Source organism: Panthera pardus, unplaced genomic scaffold, assembly GCF_024362965.1.
Source record: "Panthera pardus isolate Hobbes unplaced genomic scaffold, ASM2436296v1 HiC_scaffold_1, whole genome shotgun sequence".
Lineage (NCBI taxonomy): Eukaryota > Metazoa > Chordata > Mammalia > Carnivora > Felidae > Panthera > Panthera pardus.
The window spans coordinates 18502569-18522642 of NW_026526654.1; the positions used below are offsets into that span (position 1 = coordinate 18502569).

Here is a 20074-nt window from a genome sequence, read left to right on the forward strand (position 1 = left end):
ACCAATTTCCTGTGATCGCGTAGCTCTGCTTTGGGAGGTTATCCATAGGCCCAGGTTCTTTCCATATTGTTACTCTATCTCTTCTGGGGTTTGTCGTGATATTCACGGTTATAGTTGGGTCATTGTTATATCCCTGTTCTAGTTTGTGGGAAATGGGAAAGAAAGAATGGTGGATTGCATTCCCATGGTCTTATGGCCAAGATGTGGAAGTGGCATGCATTGCCACTCCCTTCCACTGATAGGAAATTAGTCATAATGTGCCCAACAGCAAAGGAGCCTAGGAAATACAATCTAGCTGTGCAGCCATGTGCCCAGGGCAAGAGCAAAGAATTGATTCCGATGCAAAGCTAGCAATCTGCCACACAATGGAAGGAATGTTACTCTAAAAAGATACGATTGGTGTAACAAATATGTTTCCAAGCAAAGAGAAAGGGAGAAAGGGCAAAGGCTAAATATGCAAAGTGGATATGACCAGAGGAAACGCCATCATGTCACTTTGTGGCATGGCCAGGGCTTGGCTCTTCCTGCTTACCAGGTTCTTTTTGTCAAAGTCACAGATTTAAGCACCTTTCAATATTAAATGTTAAATATATTTAACATGTAAATAAACATTTAAATATGACATTTAAATGTAATATTACCACTATTGCACGAAGAGTGAGGAGGAAAAAGAGAAAGAGGAGGTGGTGGATGTGGGGCTGGCTAAGACCTCTGTGAGCTCAAAACTTACTTATTCAGTTTACAAATCTTTTACATGTATTTCATTTTAGTTTAGGCTCTCAAATTAGGTTATTCTGATAATGCTCATTATACAAATGCTTTAGACTTGAAATTAAGGCCAATGAATGGAAGGAGGAAAGGCTTGGTTTCCTGTCATCAAAAGCTACCAATACCACTTTGGGGTCTCAGGGCCTGAAGAGAGCATTTAGTTTATTTTCCATTTTCAGATTGCCAGGAATAAAGATTCTTTAAATCTTAAATACGAAGCAAGCAAAACTTGCACGGCTTGTAGAAAATTATTTCCTACCTAAAAATAAGACTCCCTGGCAGGAGCTATTTGCTGGATCAGAGCTTTAGGGCTTCTCATTGGCAAAGGCTTGTCTCCAGTGGTTTGTCTATCCTCATTGTACTCCAAACAAACACTTTCCTTCTTCATTAAGTGGATTGTTCTGTAGGTAATGGGAGGACAGGTTGGCTGCTACTCATGGAAAGAACTTTTTTAATAATTGAAAAAAATAGACTATCTCCATGTTGAAGTTCTTGAGCTCAAATTAGCAAAGCAGGTGGACAGATATTTTCTCTCTAGCCTAACTCCAGGGAGATTCTGAGCTGTCTTTGTTGCTTGTCCCAGTTCCTTTTGACTGATACTCAACAAAGAAATCTGCATCTTTTAACTTTATTGTTGTTTCTTCTAAAGAGGACTTTTATGATGAGGAAAGAAGAGGGTTGCCATATTTGGCTGCATGGATCATATAGGGTGCAATTCCAGGACAATCCTGGGAAAGTGAAGGTATCAAGCGACCCCTAGAATTCCTTATTTGTAGGGTAAAGGGATATGGAGTTTGGAACTGTGCTCCCTTTATTGCAGGGTGCTTCACACACGTGTGTAGGCTGTTCTTTCTACGCAAAGAATAAAATGGGCGTTGTGTTGCCTGAGAGAGACAGTCCTGTAGCCAGGATGTGTGAGAATGCCTCTTTCTCTAGAACCACCCAACGTAGGTTATTGTCAATCTGGTGGGAAATACGGCCTTCAATTCTTTTAATTCATATTTTCCACATTTGTGGTACTGAAAATCTTACTTCTTTATACTGGACCCTTTCATTTCTTTTTTTTTTTTCTGGGAATTATCTTTTCAGAAATTTTGCCCATTTTTATGTTGCATTGTTTACCATTCTCTTAATGATTTGTGGAGAAGTGAGTGCTTTTCCTGTTGTAGACCTTAAACATTTGACTTCTATATATTTTGATAACACTTTCCCCAGTAAGAGGGTAAAAATTATTCTAATGTATTATTTCTCCTAATTTTATTGATGTTAGAATCTTCAGGCCTTCTGGAATTTACATGTGTTATCCTGTGGTAGGGGTTTACTTGCCTTCCTCATCTTCCTTCCCTGTAGCCGTTCACCCAGAAGCACCTAAAGAATGGTCTCTAGCTGGGGAGACCTGGGGCTGCCATCACTGGACTTAAAGGCTGTGCATGTCCTATGATGCTACTTTGTGACAGAAGAGACTGGGACTGGATGTAGTGGGAAACACACAACAGTGGTCTATTGTTTCTAAAAGATGCAAATATCCACTCTCAGATTTGCTGAATATGTTTATTTTAGCTGGGCAATGTTATATAGGACAGGTAGGAAGGGAAGACGTGTTTTTCAGAGTGAAGACAAGCCTCTATTATATAACGTGTGAGACAAGGAAAGCATGATTTTATGGAGCAGGGCGTAGCAAGGATAACAGAATGACTGCATTTGGTTGGCCATATGCTTTATATTCTGTCTTGAGTTAAGATTGCTATACATAGAGATATTTTATCTGTAACCTCTGAGCTCCTGTTCACAATCTTGCTGAAAGTTATGTATGTTATCTGTAAGAAGGATTTTCTCCCCAGGAGGCTGATAAAAACATGATAACGCAGGTACAAGAAAGACACCAGCATTTCTGGTAATATCCTTGAGATGGGCTGGCTGATGCTGTTGAAGTGGTAGATGCATTGTGTTAAAGTTTCCATTGTAAAATAGCACATTTTGGGAGTGTTCCTTTGAAAGAAAGGGTCTTTTTTCTAATCAGAGTAAAATACTAATATATCCTTTGTGTTTTCCCTGTGATTTTTTTTTTAATTTTCAAAGTTTATTCATTTTTGAGAGAGAGAAAGAGAGAGAGAGAGAGCACAAGCAGGGGAGGGGCAGAGAGGGGGCCACAGAACAGAATCCAAAGCAGGCTCCAAGCTCTGAGCTGTCAGCACAGAGCCTGACGCAGGGCTGGAATCCACGAACCACGAGATCATGGCCTGGATCATGACATGAGCCAAAGTCGGATGCTCAACCAACTGAGCCACCCAGGCGCCCCTCCCTGTGAAATTATATTCTAGATTATTCAGTCCTAATGATGTGTTTTGGGAAGACTTTCCTGCTTCCACTGACATTTTTTCAAAGGTGTATTTTCTTAAAATTTTTATTGGAGGAGAGGAGTTTCTTTTCCCCCTTTTGGAAGGTGGCCTAATGGAGTGGGTGAAGAATAAAAAATAATTAAGAAAATGTTGGAGGGATTGCGGTAAGAAAAGTAAACAATGCGTTTTAGACGCCAATAAAACCGTGTCCAGATTTTCTTGGCCATTTAGCGGCTCCGTTTGTTTGGAGTAGTTCTGGAAGCCAAAGGAAGCTCTCTTAGATAAGAGCCTTATTTCATTAACTCCGTCTCTTTTTCAGCTTGTAGGTGGTCACTGTGTTGGATGTGCAGTTAATGCTACAAGTGCATACACCCAATTTAGCAATTTAAGTCAACCTCCTTCAAATCCCAAAGCGGAAAATTGGTTGTAGTCTTCCATAGCTTTGCTGCTCTGTGTGGCTCTTGGACCAGCAGCATCAGCATCACCTGCGAGCTTGCTAGGAAGGCTCCTCCCTAGCCCTAGTGGATCAACATTCTAGATTCATTTAAACAGGATTAAGGTTTGAGAAACACTGTTCTGCAGCACGAGTAGACCAGATATAACTTGAATCTTAATGTCTATTGTCTTTAGCTCATTTGAAAAATAACACATCAAATATGTATCGATGTATTAAAAGAAAAAAAAGCCCTGCTTCCCAGAATATGATGAATGGGAAGAATCTACAGTAACCAGTTAATAGAAATTTATTCATTGCAATTGCTGACCCAGGGCTTTGCACCCTGGCAAACCTGGGCTGGAATCTTGGTGTTATGACTTACCAGTTTCATTACCAGCAAGTGATTTATCCTTTTCCCCACCTTCAGCTGAAATGAAGTGTTCTCTCAGCTCCATAGTCTTTTGACCCCACCCTGTCTTCCATGATGCCACGCTGATGAGCAAAATAGTTCATGTGTGTACAAATTATATTCAGTCAGGTATTCTTTTCAATAGCTTACTTACATTTTATTCTCTGTGTACTCCCTTTCTAAGTACAGACATAAACCAGCCATACAGACATGTATCTGAGCTAAGGGAAAATCCGTGTAAAAGCATTCGTAAGCTCTTTTCATAGTTTAAATTACATTAACAAGTTTCCAAAGAAATATTTTGCCAATTTTCTCTAAAAATGAATCAATGACCCCGGCTGTTGGCTGGATCACCTGTGTCTATTTCTAACCTCACTTCCGGCTATAACAACGATATGGGGAAACTTCTGGTGAAGGTATGAGTATGACACATTCTAAGTATTTACATTATTATAAACTATGTCCATAAATATGTCTTCAAGAAAGGCAAAGGGAATTTTAGCTTTTTTCTGAAATATCAGAAAGATACCTGATTTAGATAGGAGATATGTAAATGAATTTTCACTGGAAAATATCTCTTGCCAGGCATGTCGATGAAATGTGGATCTTTTGTAGTTTAGAATAACATCCCAGAAAGAAAATGTCTCTGTACCTTACATGGACGGAGAAAGACAGGATATACAAGATAGTACAGATGATGGAAACATTCTTTATATTAAACACATTTTTAATTGTCTCTAGAAAAGTGCCTGCAACCTGTTTTAGCTTGAAGTTTGGTATTTGTTAATCATTGGTTTAACCTTTATTTCATTCTCTTAAAGCTGTCATATTGTCTTTTTTTTTTAACATTTATTTATTTTTGAGAGCATGAGCAGGGGAGGGACAGAGAGAGAGGGAGACACAGAATCTGAAGCAGGCTCCGGGCTCTGAGCTGTCAGCACAGAGCCTGATGTTGGGGTTGAACCCATGAACCATGAGTCCGACACTTAACTGACTAAACCACTCAGGTGCCCCAAAGCAGTCATATTTTCTTATTAAATAATCTCTTTAGTATAATTCACAGTATTTTGACCTGGTGCAGTTTTACAGTATGAATTTCTTATGTCCCAATTATTTCATTTAGTAAAGCATGTCAATTTAGTTAAGAGACAATTTAATGATGATAAAGAAAGTGTCGCCCGTTAATACACAAGCTGGGCACATAAGTGGTGATTAACTAGATCTGGGAGGAGTATAAATAGCTGCATAATTAAAATTTAAGTAGATCTTGGAAACATGATTATTCAGGTAATATGTGTCCCTAATACAAGTTCAGAGTGGATGCCAACACACTGATTTCTCATTATATGTGATCCAAATCACAATCTCTAATTGTAAATCAAATCACTTTGCTCTTGAATTCAACACTTTACTTTTAAGAGATGTTTTAGATTTGTAATTGTTGTTTGTGAATTTGTAGAAGATTAGAGTTTTTGGGTGTTAATTCTACACTGTGAAATTTTTACCTTGAAAGACTGAAAGCAATTTAAAAATATATTTCATTTATGGCTTAGATGACTTAAATATTGTTGGTAATATTACCTTTTTAAAAAATTTTCTTGCTTGATTTGAATCAGATTTGGAATTCTTTCCTTCTAAAAGGGAAAAATCCCAGATGGTTTAGAAATAGGTGCAAATACTGGTTCTGTTGAAATACAGTTAGCACAAGAAAGAAAGAAAGAAAGAAAGAAAGAAAGAGAAAGAAAGAAAAAGAAAGAAAGAAAGAAAGAAAGAAAGAAAGAAAGAAAGAAAGAAAGAGAAAGAAAGGAAGGAAGGAAGGAAGGAAGGAAGGAAGGAAGGAAGGAAGAAATACAGTTAGCTCCAGCTGGTTGTCCCTCCCTTTCAAAATAAGTTAGAGTGTGACACTACTTCTCAAAGGGGTGGTAGTGCCCTGCTTGCACTGATGAGGAATGGCCACTATGCCATTGGACTTACTCCCTTGCAGAATCTCTCCAGGACTTTCCCTGGCACCGGAGAAAGGCACTGGGGGCCCAATGCCCTCTGCAGAAAACCCGTGCCCACAAACCCATGGCTTGTATGGAGTAATTTTTTCGGATGTGCTCAGAGAAAGAACATGAGTGTCTAGGGTCCCTAATTATGGGTAAACGTGTGCAAGAAGGTCTCTGAGGAGCTACGAAGTGTGAGAAAAGTCTTCCTCATGGGAGGCTGAGCACCGACAGGCTACAAGAGTGCAGCCTGCAGCACTTCCTCCTCTAGGTCTTATTTGGGAAGAGAACTGCCAAATGAGGACACACAGGAGAACTGGAGTCATGGGAGCAACACAGGAGACGGAGGATGGGCCACTGCCCCAAGCTCCTGCAGCCCTGCGCACCTGTACTCCTCCACTGCCCCTCCCACGTCCCTCCAGTAGGGAGGCATAGTGAGTGGAGGCATAGCACAGTGTCCACCAGCCCAGTTTTCTCTGGTGTCTGATGAACTCAGTTGAGCACGAGTGAACTAAGTGTCCCCATTGCCTGCTGCAGACTGGGCAGCACACGGAGGGTTCTGGAACTCTCTCCATGCTGACATGCTACACAGCCATTGATACCAGCAGAAAGAAAATGCTCTTGCCCTCTTTCTTTTTATTCAGAGTCTGTCCTGGGCACCAGGCACACTTCTAACTCTATCTCACAGGACTTCTTTCCTAGAGGGGGATGGTCCTGGGGTAAGCCTGTGATGTGGTCACTGTGGATGCCATGGTCCATGCTGGGGAAGGGGTGGCAAACAGTCCAGAATTGAGGCTCTTCTTCCCACTCTTTAGGAGAGCTCTACTTATTTTAAAGCCCTCAGAGTACTGTCCAGTTTCCCAGGGCAATGCACTTTGACCTATTCCTGCCAGGATTTTTACTCTTTGAATCGATTTGTATGCTTACAACAAGGATAGGAAAATAAAATGGTAAGTATTGATGGGTTAATTGCTATATGTAGAATTCTTCCTGAGTCTCTTGAAGCATTTTCTTTCTGGAGAAAACTTTATTTTAGGCCCTTCCTAATTACTTCTCCCTATTCTCATCTCCAACCTGACTATCCCAAAGTTCAAGGACAAGGATCCTACGTCAAAATATCCAGTTGTGCTAAACAGACACACTTTTCTCCAGAAAGTTTGTTTTACTAGCTAAGAAATAAGGGATAAAGATATCAGAAAAATAAACAAATGTCCTTTTTTGATTCATATCCCCTATGGTCATAAATTTGGTAAGAAAACCACTTAAAAAATCAAAATTTCATTATATATCTTTATATATCCCTGGGGTGGTCCTTCTGAAACTTTAGAGTTACACAAATCTCATGGGGACTCTTGCTAAATGAGGTCTGGGGGATCCTGAGATTCTCTACAGCTAACAAATATTCCACGTCACCTGGGTGTTGCTGACCCCCAGACCAAGCTTTGAGTAACAATGGTGATCAGTGAATAATTTTATTTGGTTATATTCCTAGCTCATTGGAGATTAAATGTATGAATTATTCATGATTTTTAATTTATTCATTTGTAAAACTTTAATGACATGTTGGAATTTTAATATTATCTTACATGATTAATAAATGTTATTATTTTGGCACGATTAAATATTACAAGAAATATAAATAAATCCAAAGATATAATTTCCAAATGAATAAATGCTGCCAAATGTTTTTTTGACTTCTGTTTCAGAAATTTGCTGTGTATATATGCAATAGAATTTGTGAATAAGCTAAATTTATGGATCAGATAATTATCAAATTACATGGTTACATGATACATGGTTTTGAGTAGACAGGAGAGATCTCCCTCTTTGGGGCTCTCTCAGTATGAATGTGGACAGTATCTTGTATGTTTAAATTGTTGACATAGATACACATGAAAAATGAGAATAAAAAATTTTGATATTTTTTATTTCATTTTGGTCAGAATCACAGAAGATTTTGATTTCTCTCACTCAACAATGTTTTAAATCTTCACTGACTCTCAGGGTATTTTGTATACACTCTTTAGCTACAGAAAATTAAGTGTGATTCCAAATTTCAATATATTATAACTCATGTACTCCACTGGGGAGATACCAAGCCATTAACTTTTGTAATCCCAGATATAATTTATGGGTAATATGCATTTAATATGTCTGACATACATATATATGACACATATATGTGTATGTATAAATACAATATATATAGAACTTGAGAGAATAATTCTGAACTCTTTAATACCTAGCCATTTAAAAAGTGCTGAAAATGACCTTCTAATTTTTTTTATGTTTACTTTTAATTGTGTTAAAACACACATAACATAAAATTTACCATCTTAATAATTTTTACATGTACAGTCACATTGTTGTGCAGCCATTACTACCATCTCTCTTTAGAACTCTTTCCAAATCTTGCAAACTGAAAGTCTGTCCCTACTAAACAACAAATGCCTATCCCTCCCCACCCCCCGGCCCCTGAAAACCACCATTTTACTTTTTTGTCTTTATGAATTTGACTCCTAGGTATCTCATACAAGTGGAAAATTTGTCTACTACTTTTGTAGTCAAGAATGGAAATACATAGTTTATTTAATGGTTGGAGTATAAATGTTGAAAAACTTGACAGGAAACCAATTAAAAAACAGATTAAAAGTCAGCATGATGCAAGACAAAGATCCAAGAACCCAGTTTATCACGGACTTTATTCTTTTGCATGTCAACAACGATAAGTGTTGTGTTGAAGTTTCTAGGCTTTCTGTGAAATCATGGAAGCAGAATGACACGGAGACTCTCACATCTGACTCTGTTTTCAGGTAGGAGGATCAGATATTTCATCTACAAAACTAGGGGGTTGAACCAGAGATGATTTTCTAAGTTTATTCATTTGTCCAGCAATTTAATTTGAACCCTTCATTTGGCCAGGCTTTGTTATAGGTGCCGGGGAGACAGCTGTGAAAAGAACAAATAAAAATCCTTGTCCTCAGGGAACTTTCATTCTAGAGTCCGGAAGCTAGACAAAATTCAGCCAAATTAAAAAAAAAAATGATATCATGTATTAGACAGTGAGGAATGCTTCAGTAAACAAAGAAGGAAAGGGAGAGGGGATGGTGTGAGGTGGGATCAGGGAAGGTGAGAGAGGTAAGAATTCAGGGAGAGGAGGACAGAGGCTGTGTGGGATGTCTCCCATGGAGGAAAGAGCAGGTTCAAAAACTCTGAGGTGGGGGAGCCTGGCACATGCCCAGACCAGCAAAGACAATGCTGGAGCCATAGTCAAGAGTGAGGGGAGAGGAGAAGGTGGTGAGGTTGGAGAAGTAACAGAAGGCTAGAGCAGGTAGCACCTTGTAGTCAATTTTATGGAACTTTGGCCGCTACTTGAAATGAGACAGGAGCCTCTGAACGGTTCTTAGCAGAGTAGTGACTCCATCTGGCTTAAGTTTCAGAAGAGTCAGTCTGCTGCTGAAGGAGGCAAGAGTGGAGGTCAGGAGACTGCTTCAGAGATTCAGTTGATCTATGTTCAGTGGCTTGGATCAGGCTGGTAGTGATAAAGGGGGTGAACCATAGTTTGAAGGTAAAGACCTACAGAATTTGCCTAAATCTTAGAAAGCTGAGTCTGCAGTTTTGGCCTGAGCCACTGGAAGGGTGGAACTTTCACATACTAAAATGGGGAAAACTGTGGAAGAACAGGTATGAGAGGGAATATCCAAAGTTTTGTTAAGATTGTGCCCCCATTATACCTTTATTAGAGCTCGATTATTAGACTCTTTCTGTTTTGATTAATACTTATATGTTTACTTGATAGACTGTGAGTTATTTTTTATTTATTTATTTAAATGTTTATTTATTTTTGAGACAGAGAGAGACAGAGACAGAGTGTGAGTGGGGGAGGGGCAGACACACACACACACACACACACACACACACACACACACACAGAATCTGAAGCAGGCTCCAGGCTGTGATCTGTCAGCACAGAGCTTGATGTGGGGCTCAAACTCAGGAACCATGAGATCATGACTTGAACAAAAGTTGGACACCTAACCTACTGAGCCACCCAGGAACCCCTATTGATTTTTTAAATATTTATTTTTGAGAGAGAGAGAGAGAGAGAGTGCAAGTTGGGGGAGAGGCAGAGAAAGAGGGAGAGAGAGGGAGAGAGAGAGAATCCCAAGCAGGCTCCACACTGACAGCAGTGAGCCCGGTGTGGGACTCGAACTCATGAACCACGAGATCATGTCCTGAACCAAAGTCTGATGCTCAATAGACTGAGCCACCCAGGTGCCCCAAGACTTTGAGTGTTTTAAAGACAAAAGTTATATCTCAATAATCTTGGCTTATTGGTAATTAGTACTGATCACGATCAGTACAATGTCTAGAACAAATAAGTAAGTACTCTTTGAATAACTGAGGGCTACTCAGCATTTTTCTCACATGATTGAGCCATTCACAGTATATACAGACATTCACCCAAGTTTACATCTCATCTATCTACTGTCAAAACGCACAGTTCATCTGGCCATTTGGGAATTAGGCTCCTATTCTTTATTTGGCCCCGAGTCTCCCATCAGGGCCATTAGGTGTGGGAAGTGCAGAGCTTGTGATGTTAGGGGACCTGAGGTTGCAAAAAGGAAGAGAATACAGAAGAGGAGGTTGAAAAGGTGCGACTGGGAAGAGAGGAAGACAGCTGGGGGAGTGGGGTCTCCAGCACCAAGAGAGCAGCATGTTTTCAGGAAAAGACCATGGCTTGTCAGTAAATCCTGATTAATCACAACTTCAGAATCTTTTGTACCTATCATTAGCTGGGAGGAATACTGGGCAGGGACCACAGAGTACGAGTGTATGTCCTCGTTAGACATCTCTTCTGTCAGCCTCACTTCATGTGTGAAACAGAGTTAATAGTCATTCCTAAGCCATTAGCTTGTCATTGGGATGAAAGTAGAGAAGTCCTGTGAAATTTCCTGCATGGGGCCCTCCACATTGTCAGTGTGAAATCAGCACTAGTTACTAATGCTGTTCTTGATTTTGTTTTTGTTTTTTTACCTCCAAAGAGAAGAAGGGTAGAAAATAAAGAGATACGGGGAGGAAGTCAGTGAAGATCAAATTCAGTATCAAATTCTTGAGAATAGCATTTTTAAATGAACCCAAAATATATTTGAGACTGTTCTTAAAAATACACTTAATGATGGAGGAGGAGGTTTTGTATTTTAATATTCAGCATGCACAGGACAGAGGTGTGCTATGTTTAGAAGGCAGTAGAACAGAGCTGTTCAGAGCACATTTTTAGAGTCAGTAAAACCTGAGACAAAAAATCCCTGTGCTCGCACATATTGACTGTGTGATCATGGGAGGTTTCTTAACTTAGCCAAGCCTCAGTTTTCTTATGTGTAAAGTGAGAGTTATGATAGGTAACTTACTGGGCTACTATAAGAATGAAATCAAATAATATTAGCAGAAAACTTAACAGAGTGTCCTGGTGCATAAGAAAGGATTAATCAGTATTGATATTGTTAGGATAATAGAATATGATAGATGGATAGATAGACCAATAGTTAGATAGACAGAGATTGTTTTCAATCCCAGGGAAATAGATATTAAGTGTTAACTAGGCAATTCTAGTCTTAACCTTTCTTAATCACATACATCTGATTAAATTAACCGTTCTGAGTAAATTAACCGTTCTCAGTGTCAGAATAGAAAGGAAGGGACTGGGACTTTGAATGACTTAGAACTCTGTTGGTTTCACCATCTCTGTTGGTTTCGCCACTTTGCCATCTCCTAAGTGGCACCTCTGCCACGTGGTAATGAATCTTAATTTTTTTAAAGCTCCTGTTGAACAACTAGAAAACATTTGTGTTGGTAAAGAAGTAAAATCACCTAACTTACCTGAGGATAACTACAGTAGGATACAGTTAGCATTACTTATTTTTGATGAAAACACACCTTTGAAATAGGAAAAACTGCCATGAGGAAGCAACAAAAAAAGTATGTTTCCATTTTTTTTAATTTTACAGTTAGTAAACATGAACGAGAATATTGGTCAACATAAACACTCAGTAAAAGTTGGCTGTTACTCAATGAGCAATGGAGAGTGTCATATGCAAAGTTTCCCTTTGTGAGCATATTTCAAATAAAGAAATCTGCAAGTGTCTAGGAGTCAAAACTGCGGTGCATGCAATATATGATGTAAAACAAGGGCGGGTGGTTTACGTAGCTCAGCAGACAAGACGCCAGATGGTATGTATGCTTGATTGAATGGCACCCAAGATGAGACAGCACCCACCTGTTACTCTGGGAACACAATGGGCAGAATCCTAGATTTTCACATCCCCTTCATTGGTGACTCTTATTTTTAATACTTAATGTTTCTATATTACCTGTATCATTCTATGTTGCAACAAGTCCTTTTGGGAAGGCAGAAGATAAAGAATACAATTTTATAAATAGACAAGGATTAGTAAAACTTTCTGGTTGGAAGCAGATGTATGACTGACATGGATAGATTTGTGTGATATAGACCAGTAATTGTGGTGATGTGAATTTGTGATTCTGTTTGCCAAACATGGATACCGACTACCTGTCAGACATTGTGATGATATCTGGGAGGGGAACAGCTGGAGGGGGGGGAGACAAAAACATACAAGGTATGTATATTTTTGCCCTCAAAGAGATTGCAAGGTAGTGGAAGAAGACACCATATTAAAAATACAAAATCTTGCAAACACCTCAAATCTGTGTCATTAATTTTGCTGGAAACTAGACATTTGACCTGTGCATTGAGAAATGAATAGGCAGGTCTCCCTTCACAGATGGACAGAGCAGAACATGCCAAGCTAATAACAACAACAAAAAAGCAAAATTCCACGAGGCAAGAGAGTGTGTGATAATCTTGAAGGAGTAGCCTAGAGGGGCCCCCATGTGGGTTGCATGGTGGATGCAACAGGGGATAAAAGGTGATAGTGGTGGGCCTTGAAAGGCATTATAATTATGTAGACTTTATTTTGAGGGAAATGGGAATCTGTTCAATGTTATTAAACTGAAGTGTAGAAAATGACCAGGGGCTCACTTACAGGAAGACACAGACTGTAAGGCTGGGAAGCAACACCCAGGAGCTTGAAATGGTAGAATCTGAGAATGTAGAGAGAGCATTGGCTGTGAAGGGCATACTGGGGATGTGAACATCAGTGACAGTATGGAGTCAAATAGGACCCTCTTGTCCCTGGCTTAGACATGTAGGACAAACTCGGTGCCATTAACCAAGACAGGTAATTCAGAAGGAGGGAAGGTTTGAGCAGGGGCTAGAGGATTGAAGGTCAAACATTTGGCTGAAAGTGTAAATTTAATTCTGGTAGCCATTTATGAGGAAATGTGCTCCAAGTGTTAGAAATAAAGACTTGGTTTAAGTGGGCTGGCAGACATAGGTTTGAGAATTATCTGAATCCCAGCAGTAATTATAAGCCTGAGAGTAGATGATTTTGCCTAAAGGGATCAGCTCAGGTACAAATAGAAGAAAAAGGCCAAGAACAAAAACTTAAGGAATAAGTACATGTCAGGGATGAAGACAGAACTTACCAAAGGAGAAAAACCAGGAGGAAGTATTGTTGATGAAGTATTGAAGCTGAAATGTCAAAGAACATTTCAAAAATACCACTTTCCAAAATACTACATGTTATAAAACAAATTGAATAGGAAAAATAAGAAATAAGAGAATACTGGATTGGGCATCCCACAGACAATAATAATAATAGTTTTCACAGATAAGCAGGATAATGAATTTAAAAGTAACATAACTAATTATTCATTGAGCCCTTCCTTGGCATCTGGGGCATTGACTTAAATCCTTATAAGGTCCCAAAGAAATAGGATTCCTTATGAACCCATTTTTTTCTCAGTTGAGCCAGTTGAAACATGGAGAAGTTGAACAGCTTCATCAAATCATAAAGCTAATAAATGACTAAGTTATAATGAAAACCCATGCTGTCTGGCTGCAGAGCCCAACTTTTACCGACTGACTGTGGCAAGTTAGGATGTGACGCCGTGTGTGATGGTGTGGCAAAGGATGGGCCAATTTGGGGGAAATTGATGTGCACATGAACTGTTGTGTAATTGACACAAGGCCAATTGGACAGAATCTGTGGAAGTCCACAGGGGTTTCAAGTGGCTGTATGACAACATTCTTCTGGGGCTGCTACCCCAAGCAGAAAGGTGTAAATATGGGGCTCCAGCTCCAACTCAGGGACTGTCCCAGTTGGGACAGTTGGTGTGAGCTGTTGGTCACAATTCTGTAACCAAACAAATGCATGGCAGAATGTTGTTTGCAAGGAAAGCATGATATACTTTATTATCTGAATATTAATTTCTTTAGTATGCCTCCAAGAAGTAGTCTGGTTTGTTAAAAGAAGAGAAAAACAAAGGAAGGACATATTTTGCTGACCTCAAAGTTAAAAAAAAAGAAGAAATTTTAGACTTTTTTTGAATCAGTCTTTTAATCAGTAATTTACCTCTATCCTTAGTGTGTACTCTAAGAGATTCATATTAATTAGAGGTGATTGAGAAAGTGCCAGATGAAAGGCGATTCTAAATCAGTTAACAGTTGCATAAGTTGAGTGTGTGAAATAAATCTATTTTGAACGGACAGAGAGGCATGCAGCTTGCATGAATGGAATTTGTCTCCTCTGGAAATCATGAACTAAAGGGCATTGAAATTGTTAGCTGGTCCAGGGTGCTCACACCAGGGAGCGTGCAGTGAAAAACAGAGGTGATAGTTACTGTGTCTAGAAATGTGACATTGAAGAGGTGGATAGTGAAGTGTCTTGTCCGTGGGCTGAGGAAGGCTTCTCGAGGCAAGAGGAAAGTCAACAGATGTTGGGCAGTGAATGCTTGAGGATGCTGCCGCTGTTACCCTCAGAAGGGCTTCTTTCTTCCCAGGGAGGAAAGAACTGACTCTTCTGCTGGGAATTGGGGCCAAATTTGGACTGGGAAGCAGAAAGAGATTGAGAAAATTTCTGTGAATAAAGGGAATCAATTAGACAGTGATATGTTTTCTGTTCAGCATTAAGGACCAAGTTGTAGATCTAAAACATCAACTTAGATGGGAATGGGTTAAATAGAATGTTACTTTTCTCTATGGACATTGGGGAGTGGGAAACAATGGAAACTATAAATGTTCACTTATTAGTAACAAAACACATAGAACATAGTATAAAAAGGTATAACTGGGAGATGGAGAACAGGCCAAAACACTTCCTCTCCAAAGCATCTTTTAAGATAGCCATAATTATTGATCATCAAAGTATTTACTCAAAGGGATGAAACTGTCGTTAATTTTTGAGTCGTTGTATTATGTCTTATATTTGATGGAAATATATTGCGTAGTACCATTTGGCTCGACTCAGAGGTGTGAGTACATAAAGCAGCTTACCTACTAGCTTCAAGTTTATTTGGTAGACATAACACAAGTTACCATCTAGAAATACTGCCTTCTGCAATTCTTGGTGCTTTAAAAAGTTATTATTTTTGTCTCCATTTCAGTTGGAAAGGACCCTGAATGTTGCTTTCTCTTTGTCCTAGGACAACCTGTGGAAATGATAAATGGAATCTATTAACTCACCATAGCAACAATCGAGTATCCTATAATGGTGCAATACCCCAAGACCCCATAACACAGTACAATTAAAGGAATTTCTTATTTAGAAAATAAGTTTTCCTATAGAGATACCATTGAAGAAGTGTTTCTGAAATCATATTTCCATAATACGAAAAGCCTTTAATCTGGAATTTCCTTGCAAGCTTGTCTAGAGCCCATTAGTATGACCCAGGAGAGAGCCTCTTTCAATTTGAAGTCTATTTGAATGCACACTAATGCATGAAAACATTTTTGGAGATATATTTTATATCTTTTTGTTTTTTTTTCTGTTAATAATAATGGGGTGAAGTTCAGGATGAAAATAATTTTCATAACATTTTGCATACAAATGTTTTTATTCTTTCAATATAATTTCAATGTGTTTATGTATGAAAAGAGAAGCCAGATGATAAAATTAAAGTGTCCTTTCAAGACTGGACCTCACCTGTCACCATCCTGATTAACCTGCAACTCAGTGCAAGTTCTCATTACCATTATATTATTCTGTCTTTACAACATAATGAAAAAAAAATATTGTAACATATTCAAAAGTAGAACATTTTATATGTTATGCTGGGAAACCACAAAAGCAAAATGTGGGATAGATGTTGATAGAGACTGAAACAGTATAAATATTAATTATGACAGTATATTAAAGAGATAGGGCAAGACCTGGATGATTTAAAAGTATTTTAAAAATAGGGGAAAACTCTTTAGAAAGCCATCACCATTATAGATGAGTGCCACAGTACAGAGGAAGAAAGCAGAGTAAAATGATCATATCCTATTTAGATGAGGGGTCCTAACAAATGCTAGTCCTTCTTAAAAGTATTTAAACCACAAAACTGTCAAGAGAACTTACTATAGTCTGAGGGTCAGCACTGAAAGCAGATTAAATTTGGAAGCTATAAAAACTGTTGATGATTCTGGTTCCTTCTGCATCTCCAGGAACTGTGACAGTTGTCATTCTTGCACTGACAAGCCCCTGTCTCCAGGCACTGCCCTCTGCCCCCAGCCAAATACCCATCTCTGTGGCTAATCACTGATGTTGCTTGCACTGAGTCAGTCACCTTTTAGTAAAGTGGTCTTACATATACCCTAACCCTCACCTGTGCCAAATTTTGGTAAAGGTGTCATGTGTGGCTTTAGCATTTTTCTAGGGTGGTTTTTCTCTAGATAATTTGAAACCTATATTTAGAACTGTAGAAAATGAGATTTTAAACAAAGTGAAAGCTAGCGTATTCCAGGATAGTTTAACTGACCCAGATAGCATCCCAATAGATGATGAAAGACATCTATTGAAAGCCAATTTCCAAATAGCCTCCTCAAATATGGTTTAAACTGATGTCTTCTCTTTCTCTTAAGTGGGGTCTTGGGCTGTGTTAATGAAGGACTTATGTCTGGGTTTTGGTGTGTAATCAGTACCTAGAAGAGGACCGTGTCCCTTTCTGATGTTGCATTTCAGGGAGGATATTCGTTCGAGGAGTGTTTGGAGAAATGACTGGGTTGGCCGTTGATCCAGAGACCATATAGCACAAGGACTACTCAAGGAAAATGAGCACTTACTCTGGGGGAAGAAATGTCTTGCTGACCTATATTTCAACAGAACATCCTCTAGAAGTAGTAGAAGAAGCTATTCAGCCTTTCTCTTAACAAAGAGAGCCAGTAGGGCACGCACTACAAGGAGAACGATTTCAGCTCAGAAGAGAATTCTGCAATGACCAGGGCTGTCTCAGGGGGTTATGGCTGCTGGAGGTGCTTAAATCGGGGCTGGCAAACTATTGGCCTGAGTTTCTTAATTGGGTAGCAGGGGGCAATGCATGTCTTTTAAACAATGCTTTCCCCTTTTCAAAACTGTGTAATTTGCTGAACAGCTATTTGCTGACCCTGGGGATGCCAGACCCTGTACTAGTGCTATAAAACAAAGTGCTGAATAAAAAATGGACCTGGCAAAAGGTTTAGAAATCTAACTGGAGGAAATGACATATATAAGACTAAGTATGAAATGGTAGAAGTGGTGTAATAACAGTATAAACGAAGTCCCAGGAGGACCCAGGGAATGGTAGTTAGTGAAATCATCAAGTATTTATTACACACCTATCGTGTTAGTGACAGGGATTTTCACTATGTCCTGTGCTCAGAGTGTAATTGAGCCTTCTGGTCCCAGTGACTGTTGGTGTGGGGTGGGAGGGCTTTGGAAATCCACAATCAACTCCATAATTTTCCTGCTTGTGATTGAACGTGCAAAAGCGTTATTGCTGAAGAGAAAAGCAAGGCGTTTCTGCCTCCTAATCATCTCTGAACCCGTGATAAAAATTCCTACTGCCTGCACAACTAAGTGATTAGGATAGACAGTCAGCCAACCATTACTTATTAGATGCCAAATATTTTCTAGTTGGTAGTGGGGATACAAAACACAAGGGACAAACATGTACCTTCAAGAAACTTATGGTCTTAGTTGGCAAAGTCAGTAATGATAGGAGATAAATAATCACTGAAAAGTTTAACAATCATTTATTGCACCACAATTGTACATTTGAACTTCCATTCTGACTTCCATCCCACATCTTTACAAATTATGTGTTAATTCAAAGAATGTGTGGTCACATTTTCATTGATGATCCATTTTTCTCCATGTGGTATCTCCACAAGATATCATCCCCATTACCCCAGAACTGAAGTATATAGATTCGGAAAGGCTGAAATGGTCATGCATAAGTTTCTGGGGTGTACAGTCTTCTTTTTACTCATTGATGGATTTTTGTGCCTCCTGTTTAGATTCTCAGCTTCTTGAGGATGGGGCTCTAGCTTGTTTCTTTGGGATCGTTGCTCAGAGCAGTGGCAGGCAATGGGTTTAGAGTTAGCCTCTCAACAAACTTACTTGTTCTTTTACCTGTAAGAACTATATTTTGAAAAGTTTAACATTCCTCCTTTGTTATTGGTGGGTTGGGTTCATTAGGTGATGGGCAGTTTGGATTTATTTTATAAAATTTCCATCTGGAAAACATCATTTTTACCTCCAAGCCTAGTTCTCTTCTGATAATAATTGCCTCTGTGATGCAATTTTGCTTAAAGTCATATGGATGTGTTTGTAGAAATCCATTCTTTACTTACTTGCACTGCTGGATTATCTAGAGTTAGGTGGTCGTGAAAAACTAAGGATGCATAGGAAAACTTCTTCCACAGGATCCGCAGCATGCATGCTATCTTTCTAGCATGGTGAATGTTAATGCTACCGTAACCCATTTACAGAGAGTTCTTAAACTGCCTTCACTTTTACTGCTGTTTCTCAATACCCACATGCCTGTGCATTTCCTGATTTTACAGAAGGGGTAGAAATGTCAGAGAGATAAAGTGATTTGTCTGAGATTCTATGGCTAACGAGGGGTTGAGCTGAGAGACCAGCAAGCGGGGTTCAGCTCTGAGCTCCCTCTAATGCCATCCATAAATAGTGATGTTAGTGTGTATACCCTCATGCTGTGGGATGTGCTCATGCCATGAATTCGGTAAGGAAGCACATTAGTAAATGGTAGCTGAGAACATTGTGGGAAGTGCCTCTTGATGCCAAGTTACAGCAACCTACGAAATGTGTTTTTGAAAAATGTATCTAATACCTTGAAAAATTCTGCTGTGTTTTACAACAAGAACATGACCCGATGTTTTACTTTTGTGCATTAGGCTGGGAAGCCTACGGAGGAGAATATAGCAATATGTTAACAATCTCTAGCGACTTGAACTGTATTTTGACAAATATCATAAGTAAAAATACATTTAATGTCTTGAAACTTCTAGATATTTACTCTCTTCTTTATATTTCTGCATCTGTGTTTTTAGTAAAGACTACATAAAATATCCAATGTTAGATTTCATGTGTAGATCTAGAGTTTATCCTGCCGATGACTGAAAGTGAGTTTTTTCTTTGAACTCTATCTGGATTCTGAATTATTTGAATAATACTTTATTTATCTTCTTAAATGACAATGGTAGCCACATATTTTTGTTAGGAGAAGTACTACAATTACCCCTCAGATAAAAGTATCTTTCTCTGTACAGTGCTGGGTCATAGGATATTAGAAATTTAGAATTCAAAAAGGCAAAATACGAAGAAATTTTAGAAAGTTGATTCTCATCCAACTTTTAGATTTTATGGAAGGAAAAAATTAAAACCTATAATGTAAGGTCACTTGCCAGAAGTTATGCATTTATAGTTTTCATATGATTATTATTTATAGTAATACAACTGTTAAATAAATTAAGCTATATCCAAGCTATAAAGTACAAGTAATGTCCCAGGATTAGGTTCAGTGAATAAATATATTTTTAAATTAATTAATTAATTAAATTTTTAAAAATGTTTATTTATTTTTGAGAGAGAGAGAGAGAGAACAGAGGAAAGGCAGAGGGAGAGGGAGACAAAGAATCAGAAGCAGGCTCCAGGCTCTGAGCTGTCAACACAGAGCCTGATGCGGGGCTCAAACTCATGAACTGTGAGATCATGACCTGAGCCGAAGTCAGATG

At 38.9% G+C, this 20074-nt stretch overlaps 1 protein-coding gene across 2 annotated transcripts in view; it reads left to right on the forward strand.

Moving 5' to 3' along the window:
* The window catches only part of FGF14 (fibroblast growth factor 14), a 616830-nt gene that overhangs the window by 161796 nt on the left and 434960 nt on the right, over positions 1 to 20074 (forward strand). The window lies entirely within an intron of this gene.